At 36.5% G+C, this 27933-nt stretch overlaps 1 long non-coding RNA gene across 1 annotated transcript; it reads right to left on the reverse strand.

Annotated features, from left to right (window-relative positions):
- Positions 1-614: 614 nt before the first annotated feature.
- LOC146545344 (uncharacterized) lies at positions 615-27672 on the reverse strand. The gene is made up of 3 exons (XR_014884639.1): positions 27321-27672; positions 12117-12269; positions 615-12043 (listed from the first exon to the last, which is right to left on the reverse strand). It is a non-coding gene; the product is annotated as an uncharacterized LOC146545344 (long non-coding RNA).
- Positions 27673-27933: the final 261 nt, after the last annotated feature.

Here is a 27933-nt window from a genome sequence, read left to right on the forward strand (position 1 = left end):
TATGAAGTGGTTGATATTGCTTTGTACTGGAGAGTTATCCGCTCTACTTTTAAAAGACTCCATGGAATTTCTAGTAGCCAAAGAATAAAGCAGTAACTTTATTAGTTTTCCTTCAAATGAATTAATTCCAAGGACTCACTGGGACTGTCCATCAGAGAAAGTATCCCGTTTACAACTACATTTTTATATCTCTGATTTGGACTGTCAAAATACGTGCTGTATTTTGTTTTGTTTTTGTATTTATGTTGTTTTTCTAACAATGTCAAACAACCCTGCAGAAGCCCTGTTATAAGACATAGACTCAATTATTTCTTTAAAATAATCATCTTGAAAGATACAAAGTTAATTGAGTTACATGGGATTGGTTATTCATAAATTCATACTGATCAACCTTAATCATACTAATTTTACATAAATTTGTCATGAGATCATTCCACTACTTTTCACTGACACAATATCAAATTGATTATAATGAACCAGTTATCTCCTTTGCTACTCTTAGATTTTGGTTCAATTTGCAAATCCTTAGTTTGTATTTCAGAGTTTTGCAGGATAAAAATATCTTGATTAAGTAACAACTTATTATACCCTGATTTAATATTATCAGCTACTCCTGTTCTCCTATCTTTACTTCTTTGTATTTCAGTGTCATCAAAACAGTGCTCTCATTCAGCCCTCTTAACAATTTTAAGCCATATATTTCTACTAATTTAAAATAGCAAACTTAGTTGTGGTAGTTTTCTTTTTATTTTTTATTTTTTATTTTTAATTAAAAAAAAAAAAAAACACAAACCTTTTCGCTGCAAGTTATGAGATTTTTCCAGTATTTCACTTATTCTAAGAAATCTCCTGTGTACGAAAGAATATTGGGTAACTCCAGATATTTAGAAAGAATATTGGGTAATTCCAGATGTTCAACAATGTTCCTTTTACTACATGTTAATTAGCAAAAGGTTTGTACTGCAGAGCAGCAAGTTTATACTCCTTTGATAACTCTTGATTTATTTTCTTTCTATTTTTAGTCATTCCAAGTGTATTTCGTTTTTCTTTTGAAGAAACTAAATTTTACTGTCTAGCTCTCTAGTACATGCAGGAAAGATGAAATTTCAGTTAGTTACTATTACAGAGTATAAAATCATAACCTTTATGTGCTTGAGCCTCTGCTTTACAAGCAGCTATGTAAGAGAACATATTTTGTTCAAAAGTAAGACTAGTAATTTTACATATTAATCAGTCTGATAAAATATGATTCCATTAAATTAAAAGAAATTTGGGGAAGCACTTCTGCTTCTGTTTTGTTATCATTTTCGAGCCTACTGTGCTGCAATTAAACTAATTTAGATGAGATATACAGTTATTAACACATTTATGTGAAAAGAAAAAAAGAAACAACATGGAAATGGAAGGCTTACCAATACTAGCTGGATTCATGGCATTGTTCTTTATACAGTTGCTAATAAATTTTGTTTCAGATCTCTGAATAACCATGTTCTCTTTTCTCATGTTGGCTACTCATATTTTCAGAAACACCTATATATTATAGAAGAACCTCATGTTGCAAATTCATCTGACTGATGGATACAGCTAGCACATGGATCTCCTAATAACATAATTTCAGTTGGAACCAGAACATAATGAGACTGCTTCAGTAACTCATCTTCCTTCATTTTTAAAAGCATAATGCCTCAGTTTTCCTAAAAAGGTGTTAAAAACTATAGTAAATTTGTTTGTTTTTGAGGTGTAAATTGGATCCTTCAGCGTTTTTCTTTCAAGCAGACTTTCTTTCTGTTTGCAGTAAATGCCTTTCAGGAGCATGACTAGTTCTTTGCTTTATTCTTATAAACTCATTTAAAGGTCTCTCCTAAAATTATCATAACATCATTAATGTTATAAAACAAACTAGAGGATTATATATGGCAAAAGACTGATAATAGCAGATATAATACTATGAAACACTGTCCCATTCAAATTTTCAGTTTGCAACAACAACAACAACAACAACAACAACAACAAAGAGCTTAGACAACAACAGATGTATATGGAAAAAGACTGCTTAGTCTATTAGTTAGGAAGTGTGGAAGGTTATTTCACAGTGACACTAAAGAAGTAAAGGTAGGAGAATGGGAGTAGTTGATAATATTAAATCAGGGTACAATAAGATGTCACTTAATCAAAATACTTTTATCCTGCAAAACTCTGAATTAGTTCTTCCCCTGAAAGACAAACTGCTGTTTTGTCATATATCTCACTATTACTTTCAGCCCAGGAAATTAGGAGAACTTGGCTAAACCAAGTTTCATCTCATTTTTCAAGTATTTCTTTATATCTAAATATCAACAATTTCCAAATCCTACCTTTTAGGGAGACAGACTCTCAATTTTGTATCTTGGAAATTCATCAGAGAGGTTGCATGTGAAAATAAAGAGTAAATGAGGAGCAAATAGCTTGATCTGGAGGTTTGAAGGTTTACTTAAAGTTCTGCTTTCTAACATTTACTTCCTCCTCCCCTTTGCATGTGTGTCAAAAACAAATTTTGCTTTAACTTTTACATGATTCTATTATTAAATTCATCATAGATTTAGAATAAAAATGTAGTAGCTTTCCAAACTTCACTTCAACTTTCTGAAAGAACAGCTTCATGATCAATATGAGAACCGGTTTGATCAGAGGTTTCAAAATGGACTTCCACATAAAGGTCTAACTATTCCTATAACAGTGGTCTTCCACACAAAGATCTAATTTTTCCAATAAGATTTTAGAGCTAGAAATCTCCTACAGAAATCGATTTAGGGATTTTAGGTGTTGGAATAGACCATTGGAGTCATAAACTTCAGTACTTGAAATCACATCAGATGGTAAAATGTCTCCCTTTAGAAGAGCAGTGTGTTCACCACTATTAGAAATGTGTAGCAAATTTAGGACTTTTAGTACAAGACGAAAGGACACAAAAAATATGGTGTTCTATTAGAAAAGAGCAAGATAACTTATGGGATCCATAACTGTCCTTGCTTTCTACACCAACAAGGACTTCATTGGGTGAAAATGTGAGTCAGAACTCATGCTATAACTTGAGTCCTAAAGTCTCTGCTAATCTCACACATGGAGAAATTTCTTCCCCACTTGGAATATGAAGACACCTTCAACCATAATAATGATTTCATTGATAGAAAATTAAAAATAAAATGATAAAAGAAGAATAATTACAAAATCACAGAATTGTAGGAGTTGGAGAGGACCCCAGGGGATTATCAAGCGCAACTCCCTGCCAAGGGAGTTTCCCCACAGTAGGTTGCACTGATGGGTGTCCAGAGGGATCTTGAATATCTCCAGAGAAGGAGATTTCAAAATCCCCCTGACAGCTTGTTCCAGTGCTCTGCCATTCTGAGAGTGAAGAAATTCTTCCTCATGTTACTATGAAACTTTCTTTGTCTGTTTCTGCACCTTGCCCCTTCTTCTGTTACTGCACACCAATGAAAAGAGCCTGGCCCCATGGACCCCCACACTTAGGTACTTATAAATAGTTATGAGATGCCCCCTCACTTCTCCCTTCTCCAGGCTGAACCATCCCAGTGCTCTTGGCCTTTCTTCATAAGGGAGATGCTCCAGGCTCCTCGTCATCTCAGTGGCCCTCCACTGGGTTCTCTCTACAAGTTCCCTATCTTTCTTGAACTAGGGAGCCCACAGCTGGACACAGCACTTCAGATGTGACCTCAGCAGGGCAGAGCAGAGGGGTAGAACCACCGCCCTCAACCTACTGTCCACACTCTTCCTAATGCATCCCAGATCATAAAGTAAGTGTAGCATCTGAAACTAAAATAAAGCAAATCTATTTGCAGTAGTTTTTTAAGCTGCCTTCCTCGTCTTTCATCCAGGTGATATTTCACAGCAGAGCTGGCAAATAACAATGTGTAATTACACCTCTGTTATTACAGCATAGGTTAAACGCTTGCCTAAAGCACTGAAAAAAAAAAAAAAAAAAAAAGAGAGAGAGGATGTAAATCTGAATCTGAATTAAAGCTTTTAAGACATAAGCAACATTTCTGTCTTTTCTGGAAAGGAACAGTATTCTACAAAGGCCAGAAACCCAGGAGAGTAGTTCACAGCTCTTATCCTCCAAACAAGTGTAGTCTATCTGAGCTACTAAGAATAATAAAAGTTGATCCATCTTACACTGACAACCAAAAGTCTGTCTGTGCTTCCATTGTTCAAATAAAGATCTGTGCCTATTTTGCAAAATATTCCCTTTAATTCTAATCACTATTTCTCCTTATCATTACTTTCTCTTAAAAGTATTCTAAATATTGCTTTACAACATTTATTTTGGAAAATACTTTTATCCATAGCATTCATTTTCTTTATAAAGCATCCAATTATTTCCTGACTTCTTTACATCTCAGTATTTTATGGCTAATATTCCAGCATTTCTTTATAATAATTTTTACAGATTGACATTTGGGTCAGAAGGCTAACCAGAGCTAAAAAGGGGACATACATATCATTTAGTTCCCTTTAGACTCTCATGATCTGATGTTAATAGGATAAAGTATAGAAAAATCATGTTTAATTCTGAGTAAATTAAATAAAATTGAGATTCCACTGCAATAAGAGAGACAATATTGAGTGAAGTCAGAATAATTCTGAAGTGGAAAAGACCAAGTACAGCCAACCTCAAATCACTACTGTGGCTGTGATACCGTGATACCAAGAATAAATATCATAATTTTCTCCTATTTCAAAAAAACGGAAAGATTCTTAAGGATTCTAAGTATTCTTCACTGAACCAGAGCATTTCCTATTTATTTTTTTTAACTTAGGCTACAGCCTACCTTAACGAAATGGGCCACTTAACTATTTCTTTATGTAGCTTGCATAAACTAATATTTAACACAAAATACATATTTTTGTTGTTGTAAGAATGAAAAGGAAATAACAGAAAGGAAAAGTAACATGCCTTACTGTGTTCTCAGATATTGTTGCTTAATGTATATGTTCTAAAGCATATGCTGTTCAATTTCTGAGTGGGTTTAACATATAAAAATGTAAGGAATTAAATCTTTCTTCTACACATAGCCCTCCTGGGAAATTTCCCATGAGAAATAATAGCATTCGATTGCTGTCTGCCTCCTATGTTATATTCTCTTCTCCGCATTATTAAATGGATCATGAGTCTAAGATTGCCATAAAACAATTATTATGTCAGTGGTTCTAGGAAAAAAAGATGATGAAATAGCATTTAAAATTTTATTGTTGAAGCTGAAAAATATCTCATAAAATACGCATATAGTAGCATCTGTTTCACTTCCAATATTTAGATGGCTTCTGAAAGATCATATTAAATCTTCAGAAGACTTGTGAGATAGTGGTTTAGGCTGAAATCGCTTAAAGGAATGTGCACTCTCGTCCACATTCCAGCAGTTAGCTGTTTCATCATCTCTGCCATAGCACTTAACCTCTTTGAACGTTTTCCCCTCATCTCTGAGGCAAAGAAAAAAAGCATACGTTAAATTCCAGAGGGGAAAGGATATAAAAGTTTTTTTCCACGCTGTTCTTTGTTAAGGTGAAGATTCTCTTCACTACTGGGGAAATCTCAGAGCTCTGGACACAAAAGCTATTTGTTATTCTGCAGAGAATGCAGAAAAGCAGCTCTGGGTTCTACAGCAGCTCAAAGGTTCTTATACTACACTTCTTTGGCTCTAATCCACAGCACAGATTTTCATAAAAGGAGCTAACCACATCAGAGGGAGACACAGGCTGCTAAGGTGCTCTTTTTCATTTGTTCCCATGACATCCAACCTATCCAAACTGGATGCTATCTCCTTGAGTCTATTAATATAGCACTGATGAGTCGATGGTCCTTAGCTAAAGAGTGTTGCTCAGTACTGGTGATTCTAAGTATCACTCCAATTTTTTCCCTGTGATGGTTTCATTCTTTTGTCACAGCTTCCATTTTGGGGTGTTGTGTACTGACACCAGATAAGGCTCTCCAAAATACATCTAGTCAAAACATTTGGAACAATTAAGATTATTTTGGATCTGATCTACGTTTACTGGTTTATCTTAAATGGTTTATGTATACCAAAACTTACTGGTGCTCAAAAAAATAAAGCAGGAGAAAAAAAAAAAAAAGATAAAATTGCCCACACAAATAATGTGACATTTCTTTTATCATTTATCAGTTATTAGGTCTTCTCCCTTAGGGATTTTTTCTTCAGTCAAGTACTTTAAGTAATCCCTTTGAAGATACCCTGTGTTAGTGCATTTCAGGCTGGAAGGAGCTGTTATCCCATTAAAGTCTACAGACATCTGTAAGATTTATAAAGTTTCCAGAGTATCATACTTCTATAAATGCATCTGTGTGCATAACTTAGACAATTTTAATCTGAAAATGGAAATATCATTGCAAAATCTTTCAACCTGTTCATAGACTTCTGAGAGACACTTCCTTTTCAATTTAGTTTTTAATAGCAAATATTCTTTCAAAGTAAGCATTAAATAAGTATTTTCCAGTCTTATTTTTGCTTTTGTTATTGTTGTTACCACAATAATAAATGTTAGTATACTTTCTTCACTGGAGCTGAGCCTATTTTCTGTGTCTGCCTGAGCCTATAATTCGTGCCTGTTTCAGGTTAAAAAGCATGTTACATTGCTCTGAATGGATCCATTCCCTGATGGCCCTCAGAGTTTCAGAATGTCTCAGCAAGATATGATGATCCCAAATATCTTTGAAGTACTAATATCAAGTCAATCCCTGAACGTATGCCATTTTGCAGTTAGCTCAGCATCACACTATAGTACCATGACATGCTAGAAACAGTGTGCAGCTAGGTCACACAGTAATCCAGGATTATTCTGTAAAAGGTGAGTCAGGGAACATGAGGTATCACCCAAATTTTGGATCATCCTAATGCCTCTGATGTTCCTGTCAGGTGGAGAGAAAATGCTGTTTGTGGACCTTGTTCATACTGTTGCAGAAGATATGGGCTCATCAACTACTGTTTGTGAACCATTCACAGTCAGAGATTGCTTGTTCTTTCGTACATAACTTCTTAGACCCGTTCAGGTGGGAACCAGGAGAGGATACAAAACCTATTTATCTGCTGCATGGGTGGTTGTGCTGAGATCACCTGCATGCAAACAGCAGGTCCAGGGATTTGCAATATCAAAAACAGAAAGGGAAGAAACAGATGGGGACAACAGTTTTCACAATCTACTCTTAAACACCTATAACAAACGTTTCAGATTCCTGAAGCACCCACAAGGGATAATCCAGATAATCCAGAATACCTGTGTGCTGCATTTAAACCTCTCTAGAGGTGTGTTGGTGATGGACATGCAACACACAGAAGTATATTTGAATAAATATCCCTGTACCAGAAATGAAATGCCAGAGTTGGAGTTTCTGGAATGAGATATTTGAATTCCAGTGTCATGTCCTGAGTCTGTTAGGGGAGCCACTGCTACCCACCCTAATTAAGACTTAATTTCACCTTCTCCTTGTTTACACACAAACACACACACATACACAAACACACACACACACACACACACACACAAGGAGGTTTCCAGGACTACTACAGTGTGCCAATATATAATAAACGTATACTGTGCTCTTGCTTATCACTTAGCTTGGATAGTACTATTTTAACCTTTACAGCTACAAATCTGCTCTTTCTGGCAAGGCTGGTTAATGTAGGAAAAAACTATTCTGTAACTGCCACACATGAAGAATTTCAAAGTCCCTTCCATTTTGCAGTTATAGAAGAGCTTCTTGCTTCGGAACAAGTGCATTTAAAACCTATTTCTTCATTATCAAACTATCAGTTTATCAAAGAAAAGTTCTTAGTACAAAACTGACAGGGAAAAAGTTTTGACGTTCACTTTGAAAATTACTTCTGTATTCTGTTATAGAGACTTCACTGGCCGAAGAATTTTAAATTCCAAAGATTTCTTTGTCATTAAAAAGAAGGAAGGGGCTGTTTTTGTTTCTTTATTATTTGTTTGTTTTATGTAAGTTACTTCAATGGCCTTTAGCTTTCTCTACAGGGCAGGTCTTTTGTAACAATTTCATAAGAGAAGATCCAGTACTGCAGTCTTTCACCTCTGAGCTCAGTGGAAGAGAGGCTCCCTCATGTGGAATGTGAGGTGTCTGTAACTTTTCACAGATGCATTAAAAAGCAAAAGCTGCAGAAGGAAAACATCTTTTAATTAGTCACAAATTAGTAGCTTTTTCTTTTCTTTTTTTTTTTTGAGGTAATCAAGAAAGTAGGATAATTAGGTAAAAGGCTGTTATTTGTCTTTGAGATTAAAGAATGTCGACACTAAACTCCAGTTAAATCTCAGCAGAATAGATTATTAAATTTATTTCTATACGACAGAATTTGTCCTTTTATTTGAAGAAAAACTGGTTCAGAAATCTTACTGAACATTTGTGGTTTTCAAATTTTCTAAGAGAAAGTGAAATAGATTTGAAGGCACTCACAAAACAGTAGTCTGAAGCAGGCATTTCCAATTCACAATATTTCCCTTTGAATATGGTGCCATTCAACAACTGTGAAACCAAATAACTCAGGAAGAAAATGTCAGAAGCTCCTCTGATAACATCTTGTCTTTGTTCCTCCTTCTTGTTAAAAACAAATAAATAAATAAGTTTTGCACATCTCCATAGATGAGCAAAAAAAAGTTTTATATCATTAAAAAGAAATTAGTTCAATTTTTTCCTGTTTTTCTCAGGGAAAAGGATATGAACCATTTAGTTAAAAGTAGTAGTTCATAGGTATATAGCTAAAGCATTATATTAAATATTGTTTAACTTATTATCAAAATTCCATAGATCAAAAAGCAAATTCAACGTACCATTGGGATTTTCTCCATTTATGTCCACATGCTTTAGAAATGCTTGAAGCACTCTTACTTAAGTAAGCTATTCATCAAAGAAAAGAAAATGATGTTTATTTAATAGCATTTTAAAAATGTTAAACAATTCTGTGTTTTTAATTACTTTCTGCTTCTAGGTCCTTTTTAATGAATGGTATATATGTAATATCACTGCTCCATTTCCAATGCTCCATTTCTTGCTGTGCATCACATTTTTAAGAGCCTGGTGTGTTCTGGTTGTATAAGATAATCAGAAAATCCAATCAAGGAGAAATATTTGTCTGAGTTTTTGATTAGTCTCTTGTTAGATTATTTTAACTTGCATTGCAACATTACCTAGAGATTAAAATATACAGATCCAAACAAATAAACAACATGTTGCATCCATTATATTGTTTCATTTTTTAATGACCTATTTCATCTTACATGAGCAAATTGCTGTGCAATTTGTTTCTATATCCTAGAGATGTAGGAGCTACTGCAAGGATGAAAAGCAAAACAGTCCTTTATTTTTGCATGCATATTTATTAGACTTGAAGGAATATATTTCATAAATAATTATAGACAATGGGTATTTCAGTTGCAGAGCTCTCATAAAGTATTAGTTTAGCAATTTGAAATTAATATATTATACTGGATCTTGCTTTTGAAACTTGAATATTTGCTTTCATTCTCTGGCCAATTACAGTTACTGGATATGTTGGTTTTATTCAGATATCATTGGTTTATACAGCCAACACTATTGCAGATAACAAAGATCCATTTCTGGTATCTGTGGCTTATGTCCCACTAATTTAATTGCTGGTGTACAGTAGTCAAAGGACAATTTGTTCTTTAAATTATTATATTATCTCTTAACTAAGTATTCATACTCTACATTCTGCCTATTAACTGGAGTCAATGGAAAATATACAAAGAGAGACTGGCAGCCTGAATTCTGCTCTTCTCCTGAGTGTTTCTGTGCTGTGACACCCTGACAAATGCCCTATTTCTCAAATAAACAGATATTTCTATGTGTATCCAGCATAAGCCAATGGTGCACATATAAGTCTATACCATTTAATACTATTCAAGGAAGGACATTAACATTGTCTGTGTGTACATTTACAAGACAGCTAGCTCCTCAGCTTAAATTTCATCTTGTCATGATAAAGTGACAAATAATCTCTCTCCCGATCAAAGTGGCTCTCAGAAGTCTTAGTAATTATACACAACACTAGTAATTTCATTTTTGAAACTATCTAAGAAGGAATATGAGCATCCACATATTAAAATGCAATATGACAAAATCAGATGCAGCTATAAAATTAGAGCTCAAGTAAATATCTGTTAAGAGCAAATCTTATTGCAAGTATAATTACTCCTCTTGTAATTAATTTTAATTAGGTAGGAAGCAAATAGGTAGATCAGTTTAGTAAACAAATGTTAATAAAGGTAATAAAGAATGGCATTGTTCCCTAATTATGTTAACACTATTTTCTGTTATTAGGTACTTACTTTCATCTATTTTATCTTAAAATGCATATATTTAATTAAGTCTTGCAAGAATAAGAGTGTTTGTGACATATAATTTGTGCTGCAGACATAATTTTTGTGTATTTTAATTACTATATGCACTTGTCCATGTCTTGAACAGGTGGGTCAGAAAATAAATTTCAGGCAAATTAAATCTCAAGATTAGACAATATTACTTCAGTTGCATTCTTCAGTTTTTGATTTAATCATTTAGGTACCTGGACTATCAGAATAACAGACTCAGAGAATCGTTAACACTCGTCCAACACCCAGCTCAGAGCAAGATCACCTACAGCAGGCTACTCAGGCCCGTATCCTGTTGTGTTTTGCCTGTCTCCAAGGAGCAGAGATCAGCAGCCATACTAAGCTACTTATTCCAGTTCAAGGTCAATCTCAAAGCATTCCTTCACTAGATCTGACTAACAGCCTAGCTGTCTTCTTCACTCACTCCATCAAGCATTTACACTCATACTCAATATGACTTCCCCAAGCCTTCTTTTTTCTAAAATTAACAGTTCCAGCCTTCTTAGGCTTCTCACATGCTTCAGATCCACAACCACCTTTGTAGTCCTTAGCTCCACTTTCCCATGTCCCTCTTGTACCAGAGGATCCAAAACTGCATACAGTCACTGTCTCACCACTGCTGAACTGAGGTGAAGGATCACCTCCCTCAATCTGTTGGCAATGCTATTCCTACAGCATCCCAGAAGGCCATTGGCTTTTGCACAAAGGAGACATTGCTGCATCATGATCAACTTGCTCACCAGAGCCTCAAGGGGTTTTTCTGCAAATTTGCTTTCCAGTAGCTCAGCCCCAGACTGGACTGGGGCATGGAGATTTTCCTCCCTAGGAATAGGACTTTGTACTTCCCTTTGTTGAACCTTGTCAGATGTCTGTCTGCCCATTTCTCCAGCATGTCAATGTTCATCTGAATGACAATACAATCACGTAGTATATCCACAAGCTTACCAATTTTGGATCATCTGCAAATTTCTTGAGAGTGCACTGTGCCTCATTGCTCAGATCTCTAAAGACTGTATCAAGCAGCTTTGATCCCACTATTGGCAGATGGAATACATAACTTTGGACTGTCTTCAAGATGGTCTCTGTTCTGATGATCAGCTCTTTTAGTTCAACAGCTCAACCAGTTTTGATTTTGCTTCCATGTCCACTTGTCTGGTCTGTGTTTCATCAGTTTGTCTACGAGCATGTTATGGAACAAAGTGTAGAAATACTTGTTAAAGCCAAAATAAATAATACCAAATGCTCTCTCCTTCTCCCCCAGGCTTTATCATACAAGGATACTAGCTTGATCAGGCGTCAATTTCCCTTCATAAACCATGCTGACTACACTCTGTACAGCTTCTTGTTCTTTATATGTTTGGAAACTATTTCTAGGAGGATTTGCTCCATCAAATTCCCAGGGACTGAGGTGAGGCTGACCATCTTGTAGTGCTCTCAGTCCTCCTTCTTGTCCTTCATGAAGGGTGTAAAACCTCCTCAGTTCTGGGCATATCTGGATGGTCACACATGCATGTGGCATGTCCCCTCCAATGCCTGTACTTAAAAACACCCGTGAAAGTGGAAGTCTTCTAGCCTTATTGCTCTGTGAGCATCTTCCATAATAGGATGAACTCATCTGTGGGTTTTCTTTCTGTTGAGGATAGAAAAAGTTATTTTATGCACATCACAAACCAACAAATATGTGTATGGTAAGGACAACCTACTTTCAAAATTCCGAGCTGGAGGAGTGTGGTGCAATGGTGATCAACCCTGGAATCCTTTCTTCCTTACTCACTGCTTTATATTGGTCTGCATCTGTTTGAGGGAGTGGACTATTATCAGTTCTCTAGCAGCTGGTCACTCTTGGATAATAAAATCTGAAGTGAAATGAGAAGTAATAAATAGTTCAGAAATACGTCAAAAGAGTATATTAATTATTACTTGACATTAAACAAAGTAAGATCTGATGAAATGAAGGTAAAAACATTTGATCTGTTCCTCATTTGCTTACAAAGTTGTGCTAGGCCTCTTTGCAAGAAGTACTTTTCATCTCTAGGAAAGTATGTTTGTCTCTTTTCTTACTCAGTGTTGGATGAGGATGCCTACCTTCGGTAAAATGTATCACTTCTGGTCTTACCTAATATTTTGAGGAATCACAAAGTTGGACTATTTTACCATTGAAGTTTTCTATTTTGCAGTTTTCTAACTACTCATCACAATGATACAATTAGTTGCTTTTAAGATCAGTACCCCTGTTTTTATCACAGAAATTGTGTGTCAGACAGAACTGAAGTATGAGATAGTCCAGCACTACAGCTTCATCATCTGCTTTGACCAACATTTGGAGAATTTTGGTTCCAAAGAAAAGAATATAAATAAAACTACAATGGTCCACTGCCTTTTTTTTTTTTTTTTTTTTTTCTGTTGAGGCTGAAAATAAAGGTCATTTACAATGATTTGTGAAAATTACTCTGATCTGTTAAAAACTGGACTGATGGTCTCATCTTATCTCACACAGACACCCTAATACAACAGAACAATAAATTCTTGTTTCTGTGAGGCCAGAACTGGGATTTGAACATGTATTATAAATTCCTTAAATTGGCAGCTCTAGACAGTTTTGATTTCTCTTTTGTCTTGCTCCTTGAAAATCACCACAGCTTAGAGGACACGTTAATGAACAGTTCTCCATTTCTCGGCATCTGTAAAGAACATGAAATGCTCTTCCTCAGCCTTGGCCATCACTTTGATTTGCCTGACATAAGACATATTTTCTGCAGTATCCTTTTCTGGGAGCCTATGATAGAGGAGCTGTGACTGACTTTTGAACATTAGTACCTCTATCCTCTTACAGAACTATCTTTTCCCACCATACTTTGAAAACTGCATGGAAATATTTAACAGAGGCCCCCAGACCTTTCATCAAAAAAGAGAAGAATGAAAAATGGTTGTAAAGAGGCATCACTACTCATGACCATATGTCACTTCTTCCAGAACATTTTTGTGCTGTTTTCATTATACACACCAGTTTCTCACCTGAGAAGCTTGGCTTTACTTTGAAATGTTTTCTTTTTTCCTTCTATATGACACATGTTGAATTATGGTTTTGACATAGACATTTGCAAGTTTAGTGGCATCAGTGTTCCACCTGGCAATCTTAGTAATCCATCATATCCCTCTCACAACAGGTTCCCCCAGGATCCTTCCTTGAAATCCATTTAATTTCCATTATTTACTTTTTAGCTATGATTTTGTTAATAATCATAGAAGTACAAGACAAAGTTACAGGCAATTGAGATTTTCCACTACCATGATTTTTGATTGCCTGTTTCACTTTTTGTCCTTGATTATTAATGAAATAATTCTGAATGCAATTCAGAATTATAACTAGTCAATATATGAATTTATATAGCTTGTACATCCCACATAATATTTGTACAATGCCTTGCTATTTGATTTATGCTATTTATATTCAGATTTTTTTTTTGGTCAGGCTAAGACTGTACAAACACTATGTATATCTTAGCTCTGAGACTTCCTTGACTCAGAATCTTTGAATTTGTAACTTTGTTGTTCTTTTTACATAGTCTTTTCAATTTAATCTATGAGCTCTGATTTACCTTCCATGTCAATGACTTTTATGCTGAATACTAATCCCTAAAGTAAAGAATCTTTCAGTGATCTTAACAATCTCAGGTTCTCTTTTCTCTGACAGAGAAGTCTTAAGGAAAAGAGGAGGGCTGAAATACAGTGAGCAGTGCCACCTGTTCTGGCACTGTGCACTCTTGCCGTGTTTCAGCAATTAGTCTCCATAAGAGTTAGAAAAAAAAAAAAAAACAGAAGCTGATAAGCATGTGTATTCACACAACCAAGACATCTCTTCCTTCTGTCCCTCTGCAATTCCATCCAGATCGCCTCTTTCCTTTTCAGCAGAGCCATCTATTCCAGCCACAGCACTTTTCTTGTGGCTTTTCCATTCAGCATGACCAATTTGCTGTTACTTCTTTTCCTTCAGCAGATGACAAATGCACAGTTAATTAACACTAACATATGTGCCCAACAAGCCATTCCTCACAGTCTCAGTCATTTTCCTGCTCCCATTTGAGTTGCAATTTCTGCCAGGCTTCCTCGAAAAAAGATAAAATCTCCAAAATCCCTGCATCCCAGCCTTGTGATTCAATATAGACCTGCAGAGCTAGAAGAGTCATGTGCATGCTATAAAGATTCTTGTGATCCATACTGTACACACAAAGCAGATAATTAGATGCTGAACAGCCTGCAAGAACTTGCTTTTATTCATTGCTTTTTGGGGAAATTCAGGGGAATACCATCCTGTGGCAGAGTCTGTACAAACTGGAGAGGAATACAATCTGGTATAGTCTACCAAGCCAACCACTCCCAGAAAAATTCCATGCTTCATCAAAACTCAAAAGAGTGAGGAAAATCACCTTATGCAGGCACAGTGAGGTGATACAGGAAGAACAGAGAGCAACAGACCAAAAGGCCAAATCACAGTAGAAAGAACTGAGTGCACAACACAGTTAATATAGATCTGAATCCTCTGTGCAGTGGCTTAGCCTGATTCTCCTTAAATGTACTTGACAGTAATGAAGCAGTTCCTCTGATTTTATGGGCTATGATTTAATTTTTACTTCAGTGACTCCTAATCTAAAGTGATTTAAAGAATGAATGAAGGCTGACCCTCGCAAGCACTCTTAAGCTTACTTTAGCTTCCCTTCAACATCTTGTACAATTACTTGATACTAATAATGTTGATGCATACCCTTGATCTTCCTTAGTGTCTAGTAGTTGCAACCAATAGAATACTTTTTGTACAATTATTTGAATTGAGTTTTGCCATATTTTGAATCAAAAAACCTTTCCTCTTGGTCAAAGTTAAAGTTCACATCTTCCAGTGCATCACTTTGTTTAACATGCAAGAAATATCTTCATTTAAGCTATTTCTTATCCCTGCTACATCAATTTAAAGTAATAACAACAACAACAAAAGAGATGGCATTGCTGCTGAAAATCAAAAATGCAAAAATCTTCTCACCTTCAGTGACACCTAGGTCACACTACCCAGTTATTACTAAAAGCCATCATTTTTTATCCTTGCTTCTCCTGAACAACTGTGCTTGAGTAAAAATCCCCTTCTAGATCTGTAAGCTCTAGAATCATAACTCAGTATAAGTGTGTGGGTTTTTTTCACTTCCATGTCATACTGATAGGACACTGCAATCTTCTTTTCTCTTCAGGCCTCAACTTGTAAGTGTATCAAGAGGTGAATCTTCAATTCCTTATGAAAACTGTGTCCATTTGAGTTGAGTCTCATCATGACAGAAGACTCCACAGTGTAGCCTTCTGCTTCTGGGAAGATATCATATAGTGGATATGAAAGAGGAAACTGCATTAGTACTCCAATTGCCTCTCCAGTATATAGTTGATAGCTTCAACCTGCCCTTTATTCTTTCTTGTATAAAATAACTTTTTAAAAGTCTTACAGGCTTGTGTGACCAAGTGGAACATATCATTTTTCTTTATTCTCTGTCTCACTCAAAAAAAAACATAGAGATTGAAATATAGAGAATAAAGTATCCTGAATTTTAATTGGACATTTTATGATACATCAACACATCTATGCTTTCAGAAACTTATTTTAAATTTTCAGGTTTATGATTATTACAACAGTTTAGTATATTTGTAGTCTTACTAATATGCTTATCATAACATATAATTTGTCTATATTTGCAATTTTTTTTTCAGTGAAGAGACACTAAAAATATGGAAACACAATTCAAAGTACATGAAAGTTTGGAGCAGATTGATTCAACCACAAGTTCAAATATTTCATGAACTGTTCTTGCTATTTTTATATGGAAGGTAAAGTGCCATTTTCAATGTGATTGAAAGTTCACACCCTCTTCCCGTCTCTTTACACTGTTCTTTCTTCCAGCTTCTTTCCTACATTCTTTCCTCTTGAAAAGAACAGAATATGTCACTCTTTCTCATCTATAAGCTAGAAACGGATTCCACCTTCCTCAGAATAAGCCATGGTTCCTCTTCTTACTACTCAGTCTTTACTCCTGGCTAACAAACACTGACTGTTTGAAGTCAAGGAGCTGACACGCTTATCAACTTGGGGGAAAAAAAAAAAAAAAAAAAAAGACATAACACTTAAACTGTTCCCTTACAGAACACAATTGCAAAATGTCTTGAACATCAAACATCACTGACAGCATTGGTGCTACTTTATTCCTTTTCTTCTCCCAAGACTACCTCAACAGGTCTTGTTTTAGCTTTCAGTAGGCAACCCCTAAAATATCCCTAAATAAACATAGACCCTTTATTCCTATCACCTACTTCTATGTTAATTTTCTCTAGCAATTTGAAAACTAACCCATGCACTGTGCCTCTTCCTTTTACTCTGGTACTCCTGTAGCAGGTCCTGCATTTAGTTCAGTTGGACTCCTGTTGTCACAAAATGTACTCCTCAAAATTAATAATATTCTATTGACCTATCTTTTGTTGATGACTTTTAATCCTCAGCTGTGCTCTTCTCAGTCTCATGGTTCTCTATCTCATGAAGAGCATGACAGCTGTAGTCGATAAAAAGAACAGGCAATGCCAAAGACAAGTTAGTTCCTCTCTTTCTGCCATATCTGATGATTGTTTCTGCTAGCATCTTTACAGAAGGACAGTACTTTATATTCAATGTAAATTTCACTAGGTGTTTCTACTCACATTTTGCCACTGTTTCTTCTGACAACAGTACTATAGCACTGAGCTCATACTACCTGAGCAGAGTTATATAAGATTCAAGAGAAGTATGATCTCTAATCTGCAAATAAGAAAATACGATGAGTTTTAAAGAGTGTAGTCAGTCTCACAGAACTCAGTTGTAGTACTTTTGGGTGATTTTGAATTCGGCTATTATACAAATATATACATTACTCCATCAAAATTATCACTAGCCATATTTGTAATCCTTTTTCTTTTTTCTTTTTTTTTTTTTTTAGAGGAAAATAAGCAATGTTTAAAGCAACTGCAGTTTCAATCAGAAATTCAATTCAGAGAATACATCTCAGTGTTGTTAATTTAATTCTCAGTGGGCTACAGGGTTGTATCATTTCTGAAAAGGAATATAACTGTGTATTAAAAGTAGTTGACAAAAGCAATCACACTCTTCTGATGCATCCAGTAATAATTAAGAAATAAAGTCAGTAAATACAAATCAGTTTTGGAGAAAGAACATATACAAGACTGTTTGAAAACTGTAATTGAATTTAAGCAAAATATTCTGTCTTTGATGCATAGTCTATTTCTTTTTGTTAATCACATTTATCTCACATTGAAACCTGTAATAACATATACACTCATCCTTATAAATTAGAAGACACTTATTTGAAGATATCTTAAGTATTTCTCCTCTATAAGAGCCCAAAATGAGAACAGAAGATACTCTTTCCCAGCTGAACAACATTATTGCTACAAGATAAGAAGTCTTTCGATGACTAAAGAGGAATGGCTAAAAGAAGAAATTCAGATTTGCAATGAAAAAATTGTCTGCAGAACTCCTGGACTAGAGCTCAGGATTCAAGTTCTGTGTGATTTCAGGCAAAGTGAGATAGGAGATCTCTTGGTGGAGCATGGGATGGAGGGTTATCTTCTCTGCTTCTCTGTATTCTACCTGGCAAGCTAGGAGCTGTCATACAACAGTTTTCTGACCTGTCTGCTGGGCAGACTTACTGTGGCTATTTCTGAACTGACAGAATCTGGAACATTTCTAGGGTGGACACGGAGTCCATCCAGAGTGTGCTGTAGACAAATTCAGCTGATACAAGCTTTAACCCCACTTTTTTCCCTCCCCCTCCTCACACCTTGCCTTTCAGAGAAAGGAAATACGGCCACACAAATATAAGCGTGCAGCATTGTATTCTGTGGTCAAATGATCAGGGCACCAGGCAGCAAACCAAGACATTTTTATCCCCTGCCCTCAGTGTAAATAGCAGTCTACTAGGAGGTAGAACAATAGCACAATACATCTGCAGTTCTGGGAATATGTTAATAATGAAGTATTAATGATAAATTATTAATTCTTTAGTCCTTTTTTCGTGCAAAATAACAACAGAATAAAAGTTTCATGTCTCTGGAAAAAAAGTGTTTGCGGCCTTTTCCATAATTGAGGGTTTCTTCCTCCTCAGTGAACTCACCTTGGTGGAAGAATGAGATCCATAGTCTGTGCATGTCTGTGCATACCTATGTGTGTGCTCACACATCAAAAAGAAGAGTCACACCACCTGTTGCTAACATAGAGCAACAACTCGAAGCAGAACATAGCATAGCACTGAATACTAGTTCAAAAAGCTCAGAACAGTTTGCACAATGGGTTAGGATGAAGAAAAAAAAATTCTAGAAAGCTGCTACAGCACAGATCTACATAAACTTTACATAAAATTCTTCCTATGAAATACTGCCAAGATCTTGTTTCAGGGCCAAAGAACAAAGTGTAGATACTGTGAAGACTTTTTCTCCAACGTCTCCCTCTGATGGAGAGACAAGGGGCTAAATGACTCGGAGCAGGAGGAAATAAGCAAGTTGTTGGGGACAGATGCCAGTGATGAGAGGAAAGCTAATGGAAAGTAACTCATGCATGTTTCCCAGTTGTCTGCAGTTTCCATGAGAATTTTCATTTTTTAGGCAACTTCATGTACATATTCTACATAAATGTAGGCCTGTATAATTATTTCACAAAACTACTTAATTTGCTTCCAAAAGTGTTCATTCTGCTATGTACAGCAGCTCACAAAAAAGAAAAATCTGCCCCTTCTAGGCTACTGCAATTGGGTAATACTGAACTCTTATAAGAGAAGGAGAAGATAAATTTCCTTTTTCCTCAAAAGTGAGTGAAAATCTCAAGGGAACCATCTGGGTCACAGAGGCATGAAGTAGTGACGGACTGACGAACTCCTAAGATAAGTAAAGAGCAACCTGCAAGAAGGAATAAACTCACAGTTAAACTTCAGGGAACTGTTTCAAGTTGCTCCATCAGCTGCTGATGTCACAGAAAATCAACCCAGGAAAAGAAAACTATTATACTTCATCTGTTTAAACTACAAGAACATCTTAAATGACTGTCATGTCCTCATTTATTATTTTATATTCTAGGAAAGCCTTGGATTTGCAACCAGGAGATTTTGGTGTCTTTTCTGTTAAAAAGCAGAGCAGAAGAAATTTTAATTCCTGATTGCAGTTGATTCCAGGTCTAGCAAAGAAAACTTTCAGCAGGAATATTAGAGGGGATGTCAGGAAGCCCATCAGTAAGAGAAAACACCCTCAGTAATCTCTCCAGTATAATTACTGGTAACTATATATCACAGAACTGGCAGACACTGTTTAACTTCATACAGTCCCTTCTTTGAGCTCTGATCCAGACAGTGAATGTCCTTGTCTGCTTAGCCTGCTGTTCAGCTGAGTAAATAGTCCAGTTTAAATTGCCTGTTGAGATAGAGCTTCTTGCAGCAGCAGTAAATAATTATCAGCAGTATTTCTGGGGATCAATTAAGATTAGTTGATATTAAAAAAAAAGCACAGTTTGACTAAGAATTCCCAGTCTCGATTCATATTATGAAGACTCTCATTTTAAACATTTTCATAAACTTTCCACCTAAACAAAATGCAACAGATTCAGTGGGCACCAAAACAATATTTATTCTTGTTGTATCTCCATTATTACCAGTGGCTCACATCAGGGATATATTTGGATGGATTTCTTCAGCCTTCCAGGAAGCACTTTACAAAGCTCCCAGATCCCATCTGTAGATAGTGTCTAGTACTGACAAAGAGATATGAAATTCAGTGGTTGCTGGCACAGCATGTTCAGAGTTATCCAAATCATATGAGAGAAATTTATTCCTGTAGTTACAGTTCATTAAACTGAAAATGAAACAGGATACTACAGAAAGCAAAAAGGGAGTAGATACACTTCTATAATTTATCAAAAATATTCCACAAACTGGCAAAGGAGGCAACAGCTTCCCAGTCTCCTGGTTATATTAAAATGATACTGAACTTCGGAAACATAGCAAGGAAGAGTCCACTGATGTAAAGAATGTCCACTGTTTAGACCTAGCACCTAACAGATGGCAAATACTGTGGTACTGATAAATACATGTGCATTTATTATCCAGTAAAGGAACAAAGAGGAGGGAGGACATTAAAGTGCATTAGTGTATTGATTAAGCCATAGCTAGAACATGCTTCTAGAAAAATACCCCCACATTTCATTTGGTTTTACGGATGACCTTAGGGAGGGAATTAGTTGCCAAATAATCTGGTTGTGGTGATGCTGTCAAGTTTAGTTCGTGAATGTTTGTAAAACATTTGGAACAATGGCAGTGTAAGCAAACGATTTGACTATTGTTATTAGAAGGGAATGAAATGAGTTCTGATTTTCTAGTAGATGTTTTCATCCCAGATTCATATATAAACTAATAAAATATATAGACTAGGTTTATGCTAAGGAAATTTTACATTATCAATATATACTAAGATAGAAACTGATAGAAGTTTGAAAACACTTGAGACAGACTGGTATGACTTGGATTTCTTCCAAAATTTGGTCTCTGCAGGTAAGGACTGTTTTTCTTTAATATTTTTCTCTTGCTCCTTTTGATCTATAGTTCTTTTTTACTAGTAAAAACTCCATGTTTGTGTGCATTTGCATACTTGATCTTCCTAATTAAAGCTGATACATATTCTACAGCATCACGGATACCTTGTGAGCTCATCAGCCTGCCAGGACTAGAAACACAAAAACAGCAAAATGTAATCACTTTTAAGTAGTTTAAAATGTCACAGTAGAGTATTTTTATACACTGTGCATGGCTGTTTCACAGAGAAGCTAGTCAGGGAACACAAAGGCAGAAACCAAGTTTCAACCATCAGAGCGTTGTGTTTTTTTCTTTGTCCTCTCTTGCAATGTTACCATGAAGGATTTACTCTGTAAGAGTAACTGAACTGTGCTGCACCCAACAACCTTGCAGGAAGTATAAAGGCCAGGCAAAGAATTCTCTGCAGTAGTGTTTAACTTAGAAACAAGAGCTTAGGGACACAGCTGGTAAGGCAAGAAAAAAAAAAGAAAAAAAAAAAGAAGAAAAAAAAAAAAGCAGAAACAAGAAAGCAGGATTTAATCAATGTAGCACTATAGAAACTCAAGGTGCCTTTGCATCTTAAATACTGTGTGCAGTTTTGTTGTCCCGCCTTAGAAATGATAAAGCTGAAGTAGAAGAGGCTGATAAAGATGATCTAAAGTCTGAAGTTATTTTCATGCAAAGAATGATTAAACGGCTAGTACTGGAAAACTAATTGCAGAGAAACAGTATAGAGAACTGTTAACTTCCAGAACATGAAGAGAGTGAATAACTTACTCCTTTCTTTTTTTTTTTTTTTTTCATAATACCAAAAATAGATGACTTCAAGTGAAATTATAATCAAGGATACTCAAAAAACTCAAAAGGAAATATGCCTTCTCAGACCTTATAATTAAGCCATAAAATTCATTACAAAAGGGCAATAGTGATGCCAAAGTTGACAGAGATGCAAAAAGACATTACCCAAATTCATGGGGGAAAATCATTAAAACAATTAAACACAAAGGTACTGCTTCTGACTAAATACATTCCTGATCTGCACATTGCTAGAAGCTGCAGAACTGTATAAAGGAAAGTGAAGCACTGGAACAGACTGCCCAGAGAGGTGGTGGATGCCTCATCCTGGAACTGCTCAAGGTCAGGCTGGAGGACTCAAAGCATCCTGATCTACCTGTGGGTGTCCCTGTTCATTGCAGGCAGTATTGGACTAGATGATCTTAAAAGGTGCCTTCCAACTCAAACGATACTATGATTCTGTAATATTCTACCTTTTTGTTTGTTATGTACTCAGCATCCACTGTTGACCATTATGCAATACAGCAGGCTACCAAGAGCAGACACTTTCCTATTCTCTTGTCATTCCCTAATCTGCACTGGAAATTCCTAGAATACAAAAGTTTCATTGTAAAATTCTGTCCTTGTTAGCAGTAAAACACAGAGAAAGAGAGAGAGAGTAATTAATGGAAATTAAGAAAAAGAGGAAATAAGACAGTCTCATACTGCAGAACTGATTACATTTATTGGAAGCAGGGACCAGTCTGGACTGTACTTCTCCTGACCTCTTTCAAACATGATAAATTGCTACAAACCTGCATCCATAAAATGTCTGACTGCTTACAGATAAAAATAATAAGAGAGGAAGAGAGAAAGGAAAAGAAAGAGAGGAAGGAAGGAAAGAAGAATGAGAAAGAGACAGCAAAAGAAAGAAAGGAAAAAAAAGAAAAAAAAAAGGAAATGAAGGATGAAAGAAAGGAAGAAAGGATAGAAAGAGGAAGAAAGAGAGGAAGAAAGGGAAGGAGGAAGAGAAGGAAGAGAGTAAGGGAGTAAGGAAGGAAGGAAGGAAGGAAGGAAGGAAGAAAGGAAAGAAGAAAGGAAGGGAGGGAGGGAGGGAGGGAGGGAAGGAAGGAAGAAGGAAAGGAGGAAAGGAGGGAAGGATCCATCAGAAAATCGCTGTTTTCATAGAGCAGCTCTCAACCGCATTTCTCGCTGGCCAGCTGGACCTGCTCATTTACACACAAATCAATTATAAACTATTCTGGCAGCTGGAGCCTATCTGAGACTTCCTTTTCCCAAAGAAACAGTGTAGGAAGGTCTGTGACTGCTTTCTGCACGAAGCTGCTGAAGAAGAGCTAAGAGTCCAGCCCAAAATGAATATGCATGTGCATGTTGGTTTTCTTCCAACTTAATCTCCAGTATGTTTCAGTACTTTCTGTTATGTTCTTACGGTAACTGATTTGGATGCAGCACTGTGGTATTATGCAGATGAGTGTCTAGAATAATAGATCTTTCATGTGTGCATCCTCAGGCTGTCGAAAAGCAGTATCACACAGAAATAGTATCCCCTTGTGCTTTAAAAATATATTAAAAGCAGATTAGGTATTTGTTATTTCATATATACAGTTAATCCTACTTTACAGCAGGAGATAAATAGATGTCCTCCCAAGTCTCTTCATCCCTATTGATTACAATTTCACTATACTAGAAAAAGATATTTGGATAGTTTAATGAAATTAATAATGTGATCCAAAGAAATTCCACAAAATTTTAGTTTTAGCTCAATAGATGCTTTGATGGGGGAAATATGATCAGTAAAAACCTTTACAATGACATAAGGAAAAAATATTATTTTTAAATGTTGCTTTATCATGTACTGAATACCCAAATTTCAAACAATTCTAAATCAGCTGCAGAATAATAAAAAGTGTTTTTAAATGTCTGGTTTTCAGCATTTATCAGGAATAGCATTTAACTCCTCAATTTCTGACATGTATAAGATGACACATCAGTCATCATATTTGGATATATTGCTAATGTGTGGAAGAACAACTACCACTTGAGACAACTCTTACTCACAGTATTGACTGCAGCTTACTGAAATTAGCTCTGCTTCATTCCTTTCATTCCAAACCTTGCAAACAAGCAAACTGCTGCTCCTTTTAGGGCAGCATCTGATAAGATCATTTGATTATGCCTTCCTGCATCTTTTTTGACTGCTTTCCCATTGCCCAGATCACTCAAGAACTGACAGATGCAGAGCACAGCTTTTGTTCTGGTAAATGGTTATGTGTGGCTCTGTGCCTAGAATGAAAGTGAAAAAAATCACACTTTTTAATTATTACATTTGATTACTTTAAGAAAGAAGAAGGAGAAGAAGAAGAAAAAAAAAAAGGAGAAGAAGAAGAAGAAGGAAAAGAAGAAGAAGAAGAAGAAAAGAAGAAGAGAAGGAGAAGGAGGAGGAGACTAGGAATGAAAGGATGAAACTGAGAGAACAGAGTGACATATAACAAAAAGAAATGAGGAGAGCAAATGCTGGGCACAGGCAGAAAACAGTCCCATGCAGGGACAGGTCGTGTCCTTACTTTGTCAGTTCTTCAATTCAATATTATCAGCACTGTCTGCTTTGCTGGCAAGCTTCAAGCTAGCTCTGATGAATCACAGAAGAGAACAATCAATGGAATGTTACACACTAGACATTCACAGGACAGGAAAAAATGGGCTTTACCACATTCCTTTAAAACTTGCTTCCTTCTCACTCCATGCCACAGTGTGCAGATGATGTTGCCTCTAATCCTGGAATAATTCTACCTCTTCTCCTGCTCACTGAATGTCTATCTCTTCCCAATGGGGAAAAAGAGGCCTAGACAGTCACAGGAAAAAACGAACAAAGAAAAAAGGCAGGAATGCTGAAATGAACATGGCTTTGCCCCCCAGGTCATAACACAAGTTAGGCCTTAGCAATTATTAAAAAAAAAAAAAAAAATTACCAAAAAGCCATACACCTGAGAGGCCATTGTTATCTACAGTTCCAGGATCACCTCAAATTCTTGCCCCTTTGGTTCTCTTAAGACATAAAACAAAGTTCATGGCCATCTAGCAGTTCTAACCTTTCAAAAGTCAGGAAGACCAATCAGTTCTAGGCTGCGGGCTGTATTTCCAGCACCAGCACTTGCACATGCATCTCACCAAAGTGCAGAGCAAGGGAAAGTTACTGATGTGCCAGGAACTGCAGATCCCCATCATCTAGTATGTGCACGTGTGGACACTTTCCTTCTTCAGGAAGACTTCCACTCCCCTGAACGCTGTCAGCTCAGAAAGAGTGCCCATCAAAGCTGTATGCAGCCCTTTCAACTTGGGATGTTCAGTAATTGCGATTTATTGTTTTCAAGTTGCTCCATGGTAAGTTTAGGTTGGATATTAGGAAACACTTCTTTACAGAAAGGGTGGTTAAGCACTGGAATAGGCTTCCCAGGGAGGTGGTTGAGTCACCATTCCTGGATGTGTTTAAAATCCATTTGGATGTGATGCTCAGGGACATGATTTAGAGGAGGGTTATTAGTTAGGGTAGTATGGTTAGATCATGGTTGGATTCAATGATATTTAAGTTCTTTTCCAACCCGAGTGATTCTATGATTCTATGATTCTGTGACAGCTCTCAGCGCTTTTATTGTCGTCTGTCAGGCAGAGAAGAACTGCTATCACACTCATTTTAGTAATGCACAAATAACACTTCTCCCCTTTGTGTCTCAAGAAAACAAACAAACAAACAAATAAACAAACAAAAAAAAAGTTTAAATTATCTTCCAGGACATATGTGATATTCCAAAAAAAAATTCCAATATCTTCCAAAAATATGTGATATTCCATTCCTCTACTTCCAAAAGATTTGTGAAGATTAAAGAAAGGGATATGTTTCAATAAAAGCGTAGGTTACCTGTGTCTACTGCAAAAGACAGATGGATTTAACTTCAGCTTTAATCCTTCTGACAAATATAAATGCAATAAAACACCGATCGCAGGTCTCTAAGCACGGGCTTAACCCCCGGCCCGCTACAGACCCTCTTGATAGGCTGTAACCCGCAGAGGAAAAGCAGCAGGGCGCAGGGTCGTGCTGTTCCAAGCAGGAAACGCGCGGTGGCAGTGCGACCGCTCCATCCTCGCAGGGGTTTTGCTGGCAGGCAGCAATGGGTTCGCTTTCTCTCGGCAGGGTTATTCAAACGAATAGGCCAGCTGTAGAAACAACCCAGCTATTCCTGACTAACCTGCACTTGCATACGACACCTCCAATCATGGTATCCAAACCTCTGCATAAATAACAAAGACAAAAAGATGCTGGGCGAATGACATTTCATTCTCCAGGTGATCCTAGAGATTTACATAGGAATTTTGTTTGTCTTTAAAATTAAGACTGTGTCGTTCAGCGCTTTCAAAGCTAAGCAGAATGCATCAATATTCAATATTCATACTTAAACCAGTTTCCTCCAAGCTTTCTGAATTAATCTGTTTTCGGTGTGCCCTCAAAACCAGTTTGCTCTGTCAGTCATATTGCAGGGAGAGAGAGGAAGGAAGAGAAAGAAGTGTGAAAGGACTGACTGCCACAGCTCTAATGTAAATGTTCTTTCTGGGGTACTTTTGTATGTGATACTTTCCCCTATAGTCAATGTATGCATCATAATTAAATCTCTTTTTCAAAAAACTTAAGATTAAGCATCCCTCACATGTTGCCATCCATTCACGACAAGTCCAGCTACAGTGCTCTGATTCTACAAATGGCACTGATAAATTCTTCTGCTTCCAAAAAACATAAGTCAACTTCAAAGAATTGGTATTGGAGTAGCTGGTTACATGGAATCTCATTATTTTCCTTGAATAGAAAGTGCCTTAATTCATCTTTATTTCAGTTCTTGCCTAAGCATTTTTTCGAATGGCTAGGAAAGAAAATGTACTCTCCCTTCAAAAACAAACAAGCAAAAAACACACCACAAAAACCTTTCCATTTTGCATTTCAGAAGAAACCTGTCTCAGAAATCTCACTGAATATTCAGCAGCATCTGAAGACACATTCTAGGGGATTGTTTTCTAATCCTAAATCTATTTGAAGTATATTTTATGTGTGAAACCAAATTAGTGTCAACTATAAAAACTGTGTTTGTCCTGAAACTCAGGAAAGGAGAAGAGGGCAAGAAAAAGGAGGAGGAAAGGAAATGTTTCACATTTTTAAACCTGTTTTTTAATCTCCTCTGCAGTTCTTTCTCATCTGTGCCTGCCTGTTCTAGACAACCAACTAGAACACAGTATCTATTGTTTACTGGAGATGCCTTTGTGACTGTGTTGTAGTAATAGGGTCTAACAGTTTCTAGCATAGTTTACATTCCTTCTGCACTGTGATGTGTCCTCCCCATTGTTTTGCCTGCCTTGTCCTTCCCATTCTTCCATTTTTTTATCCTTCCAATTCTCTGTTACATTTTTAGACTTGCCCGTCCCAGTTCAGCCACATACCTTCAGCTTCTTCCTCTTCACGAATTCCTGTTTTCCTTTCCCAGCAGGTACCCCACAGCTTATCTCCAGCCTCTCTGCTCTCGTACGTTACCTTAACAAGGAATGTGTCGCTACACCTCTCTTAACTAGCGAAACTATTTTTGTATATCCTGCAAAAATGCAGGATAATGAGAACAAATGAGAACAAAGCCAGACCAGTGACAGGCCAGGACAGAGCCCCCTCCTCTTCTTAAAGAAAAATGGGAGACAAAAAGTAAATCAAATGCAAAAGGATTTTGCTGCTGCAAGTGGGACTCCTATGCATGGGGTCAGTCCTTCCCCCAGTCTGATTTTTCAGGAAGTGAAAAGGAGCAGTTCTTTGCATTATCCTTAAGCAGGGATCATCCCAGTGCCAGTTTCCCCCCAGCCTCCCTGTGCCCTCACCATTGTAAAACCATGCTGATTCATTTGGAGTCTCAGTGGCTCTCTGAAACAGCAACAAGTGATGTTAAAAGGCATATTCATCTTTCATCTTCTTTTAGGAAAAACTTAAGCTTTTACATTTAACTTGTTGTTGGTTTGGTTTGGTTTGGTTTCGGTTTATTTCTTTTTCAGTCAAACAACTCTGGCCCTT

This window comes from Meleagris gallopavo, chromosome 1 (assembly GCF_905368555.1).
Source record: "Meleagris gallopavo chromosome 1, MGAL_WU_HG_1.1, whole genome shotgun sequence".
Classification (NCBI taxonomy): domain Eukaryota; kingdom Metazoa; phylum Chordata; class Aves; order Galliformes; family Phasianidae; genus Meleagris; species Meleagris gallopavo.